This window comes from Pollicipes pollicipes, unplaced genomic scaffold, assembly GCF_011947565.3.
Source record: "Pollicipes pollicipes isolate AB1234 unplaced genomic scaffold, Ppol_2.1 Scaffold_4002;HRSCAF=4701_pilon_pilon_pilon, whole genome shotgun sequence".
Taxonomy (NCBI): Eukaryota; Metazoa; Arthropoda; class Thecostraca; order Pollicipedomorpha; family Pollicipedidae; genus Pollicipes; species Pollicipes pollicipes.
Genome location: NW_023596420.1, coordinates 38036242 through 38049297, shown reverse-complemented (window position 1 = coordinate 38049297; position 13056 = coordinate 38036242).

The window sequence follows — 13056 nt, the reverse complement described above, 5'->3', positions numbered from 1 at the left end:
CCGCGCGAAGAAGCGTCCCGCAGGCCAGTCGGAGTCCTGGCTGGGCCGCGTGAGACGGGTAAAAGGGGCACTTCGGTAAACCACGTGGCCGTAGCGTCGGCTGACATTAAAGGGCACGAGGCCCAACACAACTCATCAGGATCTGTACCATTATAAATGTACCAAAGTCGGAAGCGAGGGCATGGGCAAATGCCGGCTTTCTTACCCCGATAGCCCCACCTGCTCTTTCGCTCACGTCGCTCAAAGCCGACGGCTTCATGCATACAAAGCGATAGTGCCGCGGCTCGGACATGTCCGTGCCCTGTCTGATGAAACACCTGCGATACAATGTGGCATATGATCAACAACATTTCCAGCTGCCAGAGCGCTGTACGCCCTTCATAAATCATTTGTACTCTCCTGCCAGCGACCACTGGGGTCAAATGTGAGCATACTACCCCATGCAGGCACAAGCTGAGCCGTGCCTCACGCCAACATGGACGTTATATCGAGCACATGGCACAGCCTGCGAGGAGACAGCCTGCGACACGGTAGCCGTTGCTGGGTCGGGCGTGACTCGAACTGATGTCTCGTGTAGAAGACCCTGATCACTCCCCAATGACGGAACAGAATCGAGCTGAGCGCCAAAGGAGAGCGAGCGACACCAGTGTCTGAGGAGAGTCGCTTCTGAATGCCGCGGAAGTCACGCAGTCGATTCGCCAGAGCTAAGCCCACGACAGTCCGCGTCAGCATGAACTGGCCAATTCTCTGGCGGGCTAGTTGGGAGCCTGTGCCGATAGCGTGACGGCGCCAAGGAAAAGTGCGGAGGAAAATGAACTAGTTTGGCCTCTGATCTTACAGACAACGATCCCGCGCAGAGTTTGGCCTCTGTGCCTGCTGCCTTCCAGCGGTGGAACAGGGCTCTGTCACGCTTTCCTCTGCCGCTAGGCTATTTCACATATTTGTCCCTGTCAAGTCATCGATCAGCATTTTCCCCGATCATGCTATGACTACAAGTGGCCCAACTGTGGCATTATAGCCCCTTTTTACAATGTTTTCAAGATTAAAAAATTGTGATATCAACGTGTGAAATGCTGGGGGCGGGGGCTGTCCACTTTTCACAAATGGATAGTTGCAACCACCTTTCAATGCGCCATTTTCTCGGAGAACTTTCTAATGGAATTATTTTTTTTAGTTCTATATTTATCGATTCAAATGGTTCACCTCGTGGGCAAATCTGTGTCAAACTCGCCCTCCGTGCGCCTGTTTTCCCACACCTGCCGCATTGGAGTTGGCAGCACGTCAACGGCGGGCTCCTTCAAAAGGGGTCACCTTCCAGATCATCAATGATGGTAAAAAAATTGCTGAACCAATCATCAGTCGCGTGTTCCTCTTTCGCCATCCTTTCAGCGTTCTCGCGAGCACCAAATAGGCACGGCGCGATGCGGTTAAGTGTCGCTAGATTTTCTAAGGGAGTACGGCTTACCAGATTTTTGTCACAAATTTCTCCAGTTCTAGTGGAAAGCTCAGCCATTTTTTGTCGGGTCCGGTTGTGGTCCGTCGGACCGCCGGACTCCGGACCGGACCCGGTCCGGTGCAGGGCCTGGCTGTTGTATGAGCTGAGTGCGTTACCGTGGTCACATCAGGTCGCACAAATCATATCGTTGGATTTAAAGTGTGGGTAAGCTGACGCGCATCTTTGCAGGTCTACTCATTGGCATGACCTGTCAGGCAGTTCGACACTATTTTCTCTGGTGGAGCCGCAGGGAAATTATCTACTTATCTCAGGCAAATTACCCAATATGACTATCCAAGACATATTTCCGGCTACATATCTCTATGTGCCACAGCCGCCTATAACCGCCATTGACCATTACGTCATCTACACCAGGCTATTGTCGGTCATCATATCACGTGCAGCTATGACGCACCAAGGCTGAGTAAATGGAGCATGCTTGACACAAAGGAGATATTGCAATTTCCATTACCTTCCGGTCATTTCCATCAGATTTTACCTTTGAACCTTATTTTGTTTGCCTTTTAGTTATTTCTTGTTTACGAGTACCTGTGTCACACGTGTGCTCCCGGCTGTCATCATGTTGCTGCATTTTGAAGCATGGCAGCGTAATGAATTAATTCAGGTATTTTGACGTACTAAAATCTGATTTACGTTACCGATAAACGGCAAGTGCGGAATGAAGAGTAATGTGCATCATATCAATAACCATGATTTGGTCCCCGGGCTACGAGACTGTGCTGCCAGATTTGCACAAATGTAGCGGGCAAAACTTGCGAACGGGTTCGCAGGCTGAAGAAATCCTCCTTGAGTTAAAAAATTCAGCTGGAGCCACTTGGTCTACTTATTCTTACTCGAACAGCAGAGAACTTCAGCTGGGGCGGCTCAGCCCAGTCGTCACGCTTTCTAGGAATCCATTTATTTGCAACCACCAACCGTAGCGCCATGCGTTTTTCACGTGGAAAAGGTATACTTTTTATAATTGGTGATGCGTACTTTTAAGACCTCTGCCTATAAGCTTTTATCCGACATGCCTTTCCTGTAAGGCTACAGTTTGACCAAAGTGCGGCCTTTCCCGTTCAATAAATATGGAAAAAGGGAACTTCGCTCATCGCAACAAGTCGCACTGCGAAGACACCGGCAGCCGGGCTGGCAAAACTGTGGCTCGATAGGCTTAGCAGTCACGTCTCGAGCGCCAGACCTGGACTCGACTGTGCGGAGGCGTTTTTAGGCAATTCAGACATTATGAACCAGAGCAGACCAAGACCCGAAGCTAAGTGCATGTGCAAGGGAAGTATCTTCCACAAATCTCCGACCGATCTGAATGTTTTCTGACCTATAGGTCCGCCAGTAATTGAACGGAAGCAACCAACATGGCCTTTTTCGAAATTAGTCCCCAAGCCATGTCCAGAGACCCAAACTACGGGTACTTATTACTCCGGCATCCTCACAAGTATGTTGTCCAATTATCTGTGATCAGATAGTTGCGACTGAAGTTGGCTGAGGCACTTCGTGATACATTGCAGCCACCTAGGTGACATGCACCGCACGATTCACTGTCCATAACTGTTAATAGGCATTCCAAATGCCACGCTCCATATAATGGAGGTCACCTTTGCAATAGTTTAATGTACGCTTCATGTCCATTTTCGCCCACTTCCAATAAGTGTCAGGCCATTGCCAAATGCCAGGCTTGCCCAGACCCATAGCCAGCCATTTGCAGACTATGTGATGCCTGAATAGGAGCTTGGCCGCTACAATACCACAGCGCTTGGTTAGACCGGCAACATCTGTGCACGTCTTCACCTGCCAGGCTCTCATCAAACACAGGCATTTCAATACACGGTCAAAGCCTACTTGCTTTTCCGCTTCCTACTCACCTACCTCCTTGTACGCATGCCTTTCCAGAATCGGTCAGCTCCCTCCCCATTCGTTTATATGCATGTTGGTGCAATTGCCACAATGGCAATGCTTGTCTCTAATCATTCCGCTCGTTTGCCTGAGACTGCTGTTGATAAGTGGCATACAATTTTCACACGACTATCCCGGTCGTCTGTAATCGTGTGATGGCAGGTACCGAATGCAGTCAAGGGACCGGTTTTACAAAAAAAGTTTCAAAAAGTTTTACTCTCATGGCTATTCCGATGCATTATCTATGAACGTTGTTCATGAATGCGGCCATAAAAATGTTGATTTTAAAATTATTTCATGCGTCCCACCCACGCACAAGGTTTCGTTTTGACGATTGTTTGTGCGGTGCACCACGGATTGCGTAGCCATGTGTGGCTTGTCCGTGGTGCTGCCGCAATCCGTGGTGCTGCCGCACGACATGTGCGGCAGCACCACGGATTGCGTAGCCAATGCCCACAATCACTATTCACTGACGGTAGCTAGTGCATTATAAATCAATTGGCGATAAAACCACCATTCAACCTCCACCCTGTGTGTTTAAAAGTTTGCACACCAAAATTGGTAATCCATTAAGTGCAATATTTCCTTATAGATGGCGCGGCATCGCAACTTGCGCTTCCTGACGTCCCCACAGCGATTAATGCCAAGGACGTTGTACCTTGGGGGAGTTGTGATCTTGCTAAGAGCCCGCTGCGCCCCTTCTGGCTTGCTATCGTGCCCTCTCTCTGCCCCCTCTTCCGGCATGGATAATTAGTGGCACTCATGGCAACATGATACTTTATGCCTTGGCGGCATGCATGTCTTGAAAGTGAGTGGAGCAGCCTTAAATGGTCAAGTAGGGTTTTCCTGCTGATGAGCTGTATCTTTTAAGAACAATTGTACGGGAGGGGTGGACGTCGTGAGGAGCGGGGACATCTGGTCGCGGTGCCCAGTCCCTAGATGCACCAACAGAGGGTAAACTATTGTTTGCAATCCCAACTCTAGCATTGCCGCCCTTCGCGTTGGACTGCACTCTAATGACGAATCTGCGTTCTAAATGTGCTTTGTTACTTTTTTGGCCCTTTACAATACATGCGCATTACCAATTACGATACAGACTGCACGAAGTTGCAATCCTACTTTCATGTCTTAAGCTTTTCTGAATATTCCGTACGTCTATCTATTTGCTCTTTCGTTGGGAAAAAGCGGGAAGCCGCGCTCTGCGTTTGCTGATATAACTTGTGATATTTGTACAATAGTAATCGTATGGTGGAGGTGTCATTGAGAACAAAATCACCAGCTGAAAACACAATCGTCATTCGAGCTTGTTAGCTCTCACTGCATGAATTAGGTGCTTGCGCGCACGCCATTGACGGGGCTATGATGATGAGCCTTCTAAAGGTGAAGATGATGGAGGTGGGTGACGATCAAGAGCCAATGAAGAAATGTTAGATTGCGTCAGACGAGGTGATGGGGATTTCGAGACAGGCCTCACTAACGGGTGGTTGAACAAGACAAGGTGAAGGTTGCAGTGATGATGGTATGAAATTGAAAAAGCTGGGATAAATGTTGCGACGTGGCTCGAATGAAACCGATATTCGACATATGTTTTCAAGATATCAGGAGCCGTAAGATGGCTCTTGGCAGCTCAGAAGACGGTGAGACTGACATTTACAGAAGACCGCGGTGCGATGGCAGAAGCGGAAGGAACATTGGTGGGAGGAGATGGTGTATAGGTATGATGATAGGTATGGCGATAGGTGTGATAGTTGTGTTAGGTATGGTGTGATGCATGGTATGCTTTGGTAATAAGTGCAATGGGTGTGGCATGTGATATGATCGGCATGGTATGGACGATAGGCACAGTGATGTGCGGATGTCATGTATACGTAGGGATGGAGCCATGAAAGCGACTGCTCACACTGCTGGAGGTAGCCGAGGTAGCCTGGAGGTAGCCGGATCCAGGCCACTGTCGGTGCCGAGATCAGGCACAAGTCATTGTTCTCGGAGGATTTGTAATACAGCTAATATTCTACTAGGGTGGCAACCGAACCTACAACGTTGCAGGTAGGATATGCCTGAAGACCTACAGAAAATCGCGGGGTTCCATTAACATGGAACTCTATGGGCTCCTGGATCCACCTTTGGAATCCAGACGCATGTCTGGGCGTAGATCTTCTGAGCAAAATAACACGAATGCATTAGCATGAAGAGCCGTGTCAGTATAATAAGGATTACATTGCCCCACTGTCTTGTGTATTGTTTGGCAAGCAGATAGCAGATGATGACAAAATATCACCGGTGTCCGGATGCCATGGCTGCCTTTTTTCATTGAACTCCTTCATCACTTCCATGGGCGCGCCTATGGAGTGGGCGCTGCGATCAGATGTCCCTTTTTACCATTTCAAGGCTTTCCACTCACTTCCGAAGGCATCCAAACAAGTTTGGTACCGAGTATGACATATTCCACGAGTGTCACCAATAATTTTTGCCGTAAGAGGCGGCTGGGAGGGGAGGCATGATAACCCAGCCAGCCAGAACGGGCACAACCGGCTGCTACTGAGAACACAGCTCCCCCAGGACAGGGCCACGCTATTGAGAAACACAGCTCCCCAGGACCAGGGCCACGCTATTGAGAACACAGCTCCCCAGGACCAGGGCCACGGTACTGAGAACACAGCTCCCCAGGACCAGGGCCACGCTATTGAGAAACACAGCTCCCCAGGACAGGGCCACGTTACTTAGAACACAGCTCCCCAGGACCAGGGCCACGCTATTGAGAACACAGCTCCCCAGGATCAGGGCCACGGTACTGAGAACACAGCTCCCCAGGACCAGGGCCACGCTATTGAGAACACAGCTCCCAGGACCAGGGCCATGGTACTGAGAACACAGCTCCCCAGAACCAGGGCTACGGTACTGAGAACACAGCTCCCCAGGACCAGGGCCATGGTATTGAGAACACAGCTCCCCAGGACCAGGGCCACGGTATTGAGAGCACAGCTCCCCAGGACCAGGGCCACGGTTACTGAGAACACAGCTCCCCAGGACCAGGGCCATCATGGTATTGAGAACACAGCTCCCCAGGACCAGGGCCACGGTACTGAGAGCACAGCTACCCAGGACCAGGGTCACTGGTAATAGCCTCACTGGTCATTAGCTGGTGTGAGAACTGCAACAAACGCAACTAGCGATGCGATATGCCATCTATTAGGAAATATTGGGTTTACTTTATTTTCGATTTTGATGCAAACATCTTAGGACGATCGGAAGGAGGTAGAGTATTGTTTTTTGTTGCCAATCCATTTACGATACATCACCACTGCCAGTTATTCATGCATATTTGCCTTCTCCACGGTAACCGTTGTGCCTTTCATGTGTTCAGAGCAAACATCGTTACAAGTGTATATCATTATGCACGTGGGGTACCCCAAGTAATTTCGAAATCACATGGACGTGGGGAGCAAACTTTCGAAACTCTTTGCAAATCGGTCGCCCCTACGCAGCACCAGTGTCCCCTGCAGCCACGTTTGTTTCGCCGAACACTGTCCTGCTAACTGGCGTTCGTCACGCGGCGTGGCTCGTGCGACACGGCGCCGCCTGGGCGAGGACACCGGGGGAGCCTCGATCAGCGAGGTCACTCCACACACACGCCGCCGGCGGAGGCGCCGCTGACAAGGCAACTCGGGCCAGGAAGTCGAGCTTGGCCACCGGGGAGCGTGCACAGCGCCTCAGCACAGCACCGTGACACAGCACAACGTCACCAGCACACACATGCAGCACATCACCCGTGACACAGCACAGCACCACAGCACAGCACCCGTGACACGCACAGCACGACAGCACGGCACCCGTGACACAGCACAGCACGACAGCAACAGCACCCGTGACACAGCACACACCCTGCAGTACAGCACCCGTTGACACAGCCACAGAACGACAGCACAGCACCCGTGACACAGCACAGCCACGACAGCACAGCACCGTGACACAGCACAGCACGACAGCACAGACCCCGCGACACAGCACACCTGCAGCACAGCACCTGGACACAGCACAGCACACAGTACGTACGCTGCGGTGTGATACAATCGTTTTGAGGATTAATATCATGGTGACGAACGCCAGTCACCATGGTGTGCATGTATCAAGTCATGTCATGGTCATGCCGAGGTTAAACGCGCTGGCGTTGTCCCCGTTATTGAGCTTCGAAATTTGACGAAGGGAAGTTCACCTTTTGCCGTCAATATTTTGATGTTCGCAGGGTGTTTACAGTTTTCCACCCAATGAGTGGCGCCGTTCTAGGTCATACAAGCACTTCCGCTTATATGCGGGTTTTTTGTTAACACTAAGGCGATGCATAATGCATACCTTTACATGATGCATGTTATGCCACTTACTCTCCAGCATCCACCAGCGTCAACCCTTCGCTACACAAGCCTCGCCACTCTTTTTGCATCACTCGCCGCGCGTACAGCTGGCTGGAGTCGTTACGTGAGCAATCGTTCAAGACGCGTGGCGCTGAGCCAAGGAGCCTGGCTGGATTCCAGTGCGATCTGGTGTCAGGGAAGGCAGGATTCCGGTGACTATTGCTCTTTCGCTTGCTTTGTGGCTGATATTCGTGACCAAAGTGAAGGTGAGTGCCTAATGTGTAGTGATGATGTGAATAGTTATTGCTGAATCGACCATCATAGCAGATTGTTTCACACTTTCAGGCGGAGTTTGGATCGCCTCTGTGAATGGTCCAAAAACTGAAGGCTTAGAATCAAACCCAGCTAAGTGCAATGCCATGTCATTCACCCTTTGCACGTCACCTACTGACTTCTCATATGCACTAGACGGACGCCGCTTGGCAAGCTGCCAGCAGATCTGCGATCTTGGCGTCCTGCTGAGCACCAGACTCATCCTTTGCCAATCAGAAACATTCGACTGCCTGAAAAGCAAAAAGGATGCTGGGCCTCTCATGCAAAGCTTGCAAATGCGTCGTGTTCCCGTCATGCGTGGTTGAATTATAAAGCTTTGCTGTATGTCTTCAAGGCCTCATGTGAAATTATTGCATATAGTACGGTAGCGTTATTTGGAAGCGATTGCTGCCGTTTGTCATCTCGCCCGGTGCCGAGCGACTGCAACACCAGTTTCTCATGTGGCTGGGTTCGAGTGCCCCAATCCTGGTGTCCTCCACTGGATTAAGAGTATTTTCTCGCTGATAAATAAGACAGAGTTATAGCCCAATTTCTCATAGAAAAACCGGGAGAATGGAGATATAGATGCGTTACTATTTCGGCAACATGCCTTTATTGAAACGAACAGGCAGTAGCAGGACTAAAAAGCGGAAACTAGAGGAATAGCAGACTACTGCTATTCGTTTCGATAAGGGCATGTTGCTGAAGTATTTACACATCCTATTCTCCTCCATTCCCTAGTTTTCAACATATCTATTCTAGTCCATTCTCCTGAGTTTTCTATGAGGAATAAGGTTTATTATACGGTCTTAAGCCCCTCGCAAATGCACCGCAAAACTTTACACCTTCTCACTTACTCAAAAGCAGCAGTATCAAGTCACGCTTTACTCAGCCATGACATATGCTTTTACCGCAACGTAAGTCCACCACAGGCCCCGACTGCGCCCACTGACACCACTGTTGGATCTGACCACACCCATCCGACGCTCAAGCACACCGCTTTTTCCACGAGCCATTTGCAAGGGTCGACACTGTTAAAATGGATTGCCACGCACCCTACTCGTGCTTGCAATCGTTTTCTACAGCGTTCTCCCTCAACTGACTTTTTCCAACCAACGCAATCATTTCGATCTGATTTAGTTAGGTTCACAGACGCTCGTGGGAGCGTTCTTTTGATGGACCGTTTTGTCTGAGTGTGTAAGGTGTATGTGTGATTGTATGTAATGTGATGTGTGCGTGTCGATCTAGGTTTTTGTGTTTTGCTTTTTTTGCTTGCATGTGTACCGCGTATTAATAATTTTTTTATAACTGGACTGGTTCCGCAGTTGGAATTTGCCTGTGGATTGCTTATGCCCTAAATCAACAGTAAACATACACATGGATACGATCACATAGTCTGTCTGCCATCTATGCCCAACTCAAAGCACCAGTCACGACAAATCACGTAGGACTCATCACGGGCGAAGCCATGACGAGTAGCCATCCTGCGCCAGACATGCAGCAGAAGCCATGAAGAGTAGCCATCCTGCGCCAGACATGCAGCAGAAGCCATGACGAGTAGCCATCCTGCGCCAGACACCCAGCAGAAACCATAATGAGTAGCCATCCTGCGCCAGACGCCCGGCAGAAGCCACGAGTAGCCATCCTGCGCCAGACACCCAGCAGAGTTTCTCTGTAGACATCCAGCAGGATTTCACCGCACCTTCTGACGCCTGACCCTTAAAACCAAGCCTCGGAGCTTTACGAGCCAGACCAGCCCTGACCGACCCACTGGGCTGGGCAGGCTGGCCACAGCTCGATACCACCGTATCAAGGCTCCCAGCTGGCCGCCGCCGTCGGGTGCTGCGGACGCGGATATAAGCCGAAGGTGCGCCGTCTGACCCCGCCGCCCGGCCCGCCGCCCGGGGCCTTGGTGCCACCTTGCTGTGCACAGAGCCCCGGCTCACTGTCTGTCTCCGACGCGGAACGGCGCGCCCGAGCGGCGGAACTGCTCGCGGGCGGGGCTCGGACCTCCGGCTGTAACCATGGACCTTGCATGTGCACCGCCAGGCGAGAATATCGGCCGCAGCCGGAGCTAGGAAGTTATCTGCACCAAACGCCCACATCAGGTGTTTATGAGCACACCAGTCATTTCCCGTACAACGGGATGGATTCCTCTAGCTGGCAGACAGATAGGTGATATGTCTCAGGCAAGGAAAACATGCACCATAACTGTATTTGTCAGCGGAAGAAAGCTGCACTTCAGGAGAGCACCGAATTGCAGTTATTTACTCTCGTGATTGCTTGGCAAGGTTTGCCCCTGGGACATATTGGTGCATCAGGCGCGAACTATGCTGGAGCACACTGGAGCACACTGCGTTATACTCTTGCCATCAGTCTTAACCGTCAGATCGTCAGTGCACTGGCCCGATCAGTAACTTTGACCTATCTGTTTCCGTACATATATATATATATATATATATATATATATATATATATATATATATATATATATATATATATATATATATATGTGTGTGTGTGTGTGTGTGTGTGTGTGTGTGTGTGTGTGTGTGTGTGTGTGTGTGTGTGTGTGTGTGTGTGTGTGTGTGTGTGTGTGTGTGTGTGTGTGTGTGCGTGTGTGTATGTGTATCAACACACAATTAACCCGAACTGCACGATACGCGTCCGCCATGGCCAGGTCTGCCGATGATGGGCACGTCACAGCGTCATAGCCGGCGGACGGTGAACAGGCTCGTCCCGCCACAGCGGCGCAGCTCCAGCGCCGTCCCGCGCCAGGGGCGCAGCCCCAGCGCCGTCACCACAGCAACGCAGCTCCAGTGCCGTCCCGCCACAGGGGGCGCAGCTCCAGCACCGTCCCGCCTCAGCGGCCCTCAGCTCCAGCGCAGTCCCGCCACAGCGGCCCTAGCTCCAGCACTCGTCCCGCCTACCAGGGCCCAGCTCCAGCACCGTCCCGCCGGGGCGCTGCTGGCCGAGGGCGGCCGAGTTCCTCGGATGACTTGCAGCTCGGATAAGTGCCGGGCGCGCTCTGTGAAGGCTGGGCGGGTGGTAACGGAGACGGAGGGGCGGGGTCGGGAACGAGACAGGGAGGGGCCGCCCCCGTTACCGCTGGCGGAAGTTATGGACGTGTCCACAGACCGGCAACCCCCGAAAACTCACCTTGTAACGAAGTTTAACGTGTTTCACGCGAGGTGTTTGGACGTCACCCAGCCGGATCCAGACTCGTGACCAAGGTACCAAATAAGAATGGCACCGATTATATTCGCAATCTTACAAATTTGTAAAGGCTGACTGCCTCGTGTATATGAGCTCCAGAAAGTCCCGACGCTGCTCTTTATGCACCGTGCACAGCCGGTTGTCACTAAAACACCAAACCTGACACAGTGAATGCACAGTATGTGGGTGCCATCTCTAGGAGAATCAATGAAGCATACATTCACAGCCTTGTGTCCACGTATATTTTACTTACTGATATGTTCAATGGCTGTAGATAAGGCATGTAAGTGCGCGACTTAAGTCCGTACGAGCAAGGCCGAAGACGCAGCTGGCTTGCGGTAAAAAACGATAAAACATGTCCTCAAGGTACCCCGCCGGGATATGCTAGGCCGGTTGCGCCTGATAGAACGCCAATACCCCTGACCACCATCGACCGCGATTTGTGCAATTTTAAGAAACAACAAGCACGATTCTTGAAACATGTGATGTATGTTCGCTGAGCACGTTTTCTTACCATGTATTTGATCCGTTCCGACTTTTCCTGCACATTGCCATGCGAAAAAGTGCACGGTTTCAACTCCAGTGCTGCGATAAGCGAAATTTTCGATCGCCGAAAAGCCGCACCACACGGATGGACCACACCCAGATTTCAGCGGTCCATCGGCGCTTGCAGCACAGAGCCAACGCCGTTTCAAGGAGGAGAGAGCTGGCGATGGTAGAGGCAGAAACGCGGCACGCATGCGCAACGAGACACACGTGCTCGCATGCCAACCATTACTATGTCCGATTTTGGGACGTTTTTGTGAAGATTGAAGACCTCTCGATAGCCAGGATAGACAAACGCGTGAAGTCGGCATGCGCGGTGTAGGCGAATGCGCCGCAAACGTGAGTGTTTTTCAGCACTGTCTGATCCATAGACACACCTGCGCTCGGCCGGTCGGAGGCCATTGCCTCCTTTTCGCAGCTTGGCTCAAGTACAGTACGTTGAGACCTACACTGAGAGAAATTGTACGCTGACGACAGCACTAGAGCGTAGCGTAGCCCTCTGTGACGTTTACCCAAGTTGCTATTTGTTGTGGCCATGTGTTCGGCAACAGTCAAGAAGTGCGCACCTTGTTGGCACATCCCTCCATTTCGTCAGCCGACTGTGCCAAGTATAGCCAGAGTTATCTGTAGGCAGTAATTTTTAGGCAATGTGGTGTGTGTTAGTTCACGAACGTCCTCCGCCTTCGACTCGCGATGAAGTGGAGTTTTTGAAGCACCACAGACCCATTTTACGTGTTGGTAATAGGGGCTGTCTCCGCTAGCCTGGTTTAAAATTAGTTTATCATGATATTAATTGAGAGTTCCTAACCGAAACTGTGACGTCAGTTACAGCCTGCTCGTCCCACGCTGCACGAGATGGTTTCCAGTAGTGTAAAATAGCCCCAAGGTCATAAGACGCTGCATATTTGTGGCCCTTAGTGCTTTATGCAAACCTAGGACGTGCAGGTATGAAGGAATGTCCAAATGTTAAGATGTTTGCATAAATGTGGACATGTTATTGATAGCAATAAAATCAAAGATGACTGTTTTCATGTTATGAAACGTTTATTTTTGGGAGAAGAATCCTTATCGAAAAATTCATTTTGGATACTGCTCACATTATGCTGTGTTTGTGCCGATTGTTTGCGTTGCAAAATGATGTAATGTGCTATGCATTCGAATATCCACCCGTGTGCAGTACTGAAATATTCGCCGGGAATGATAGAAGTTTGGTCAATCCTAAGCTGA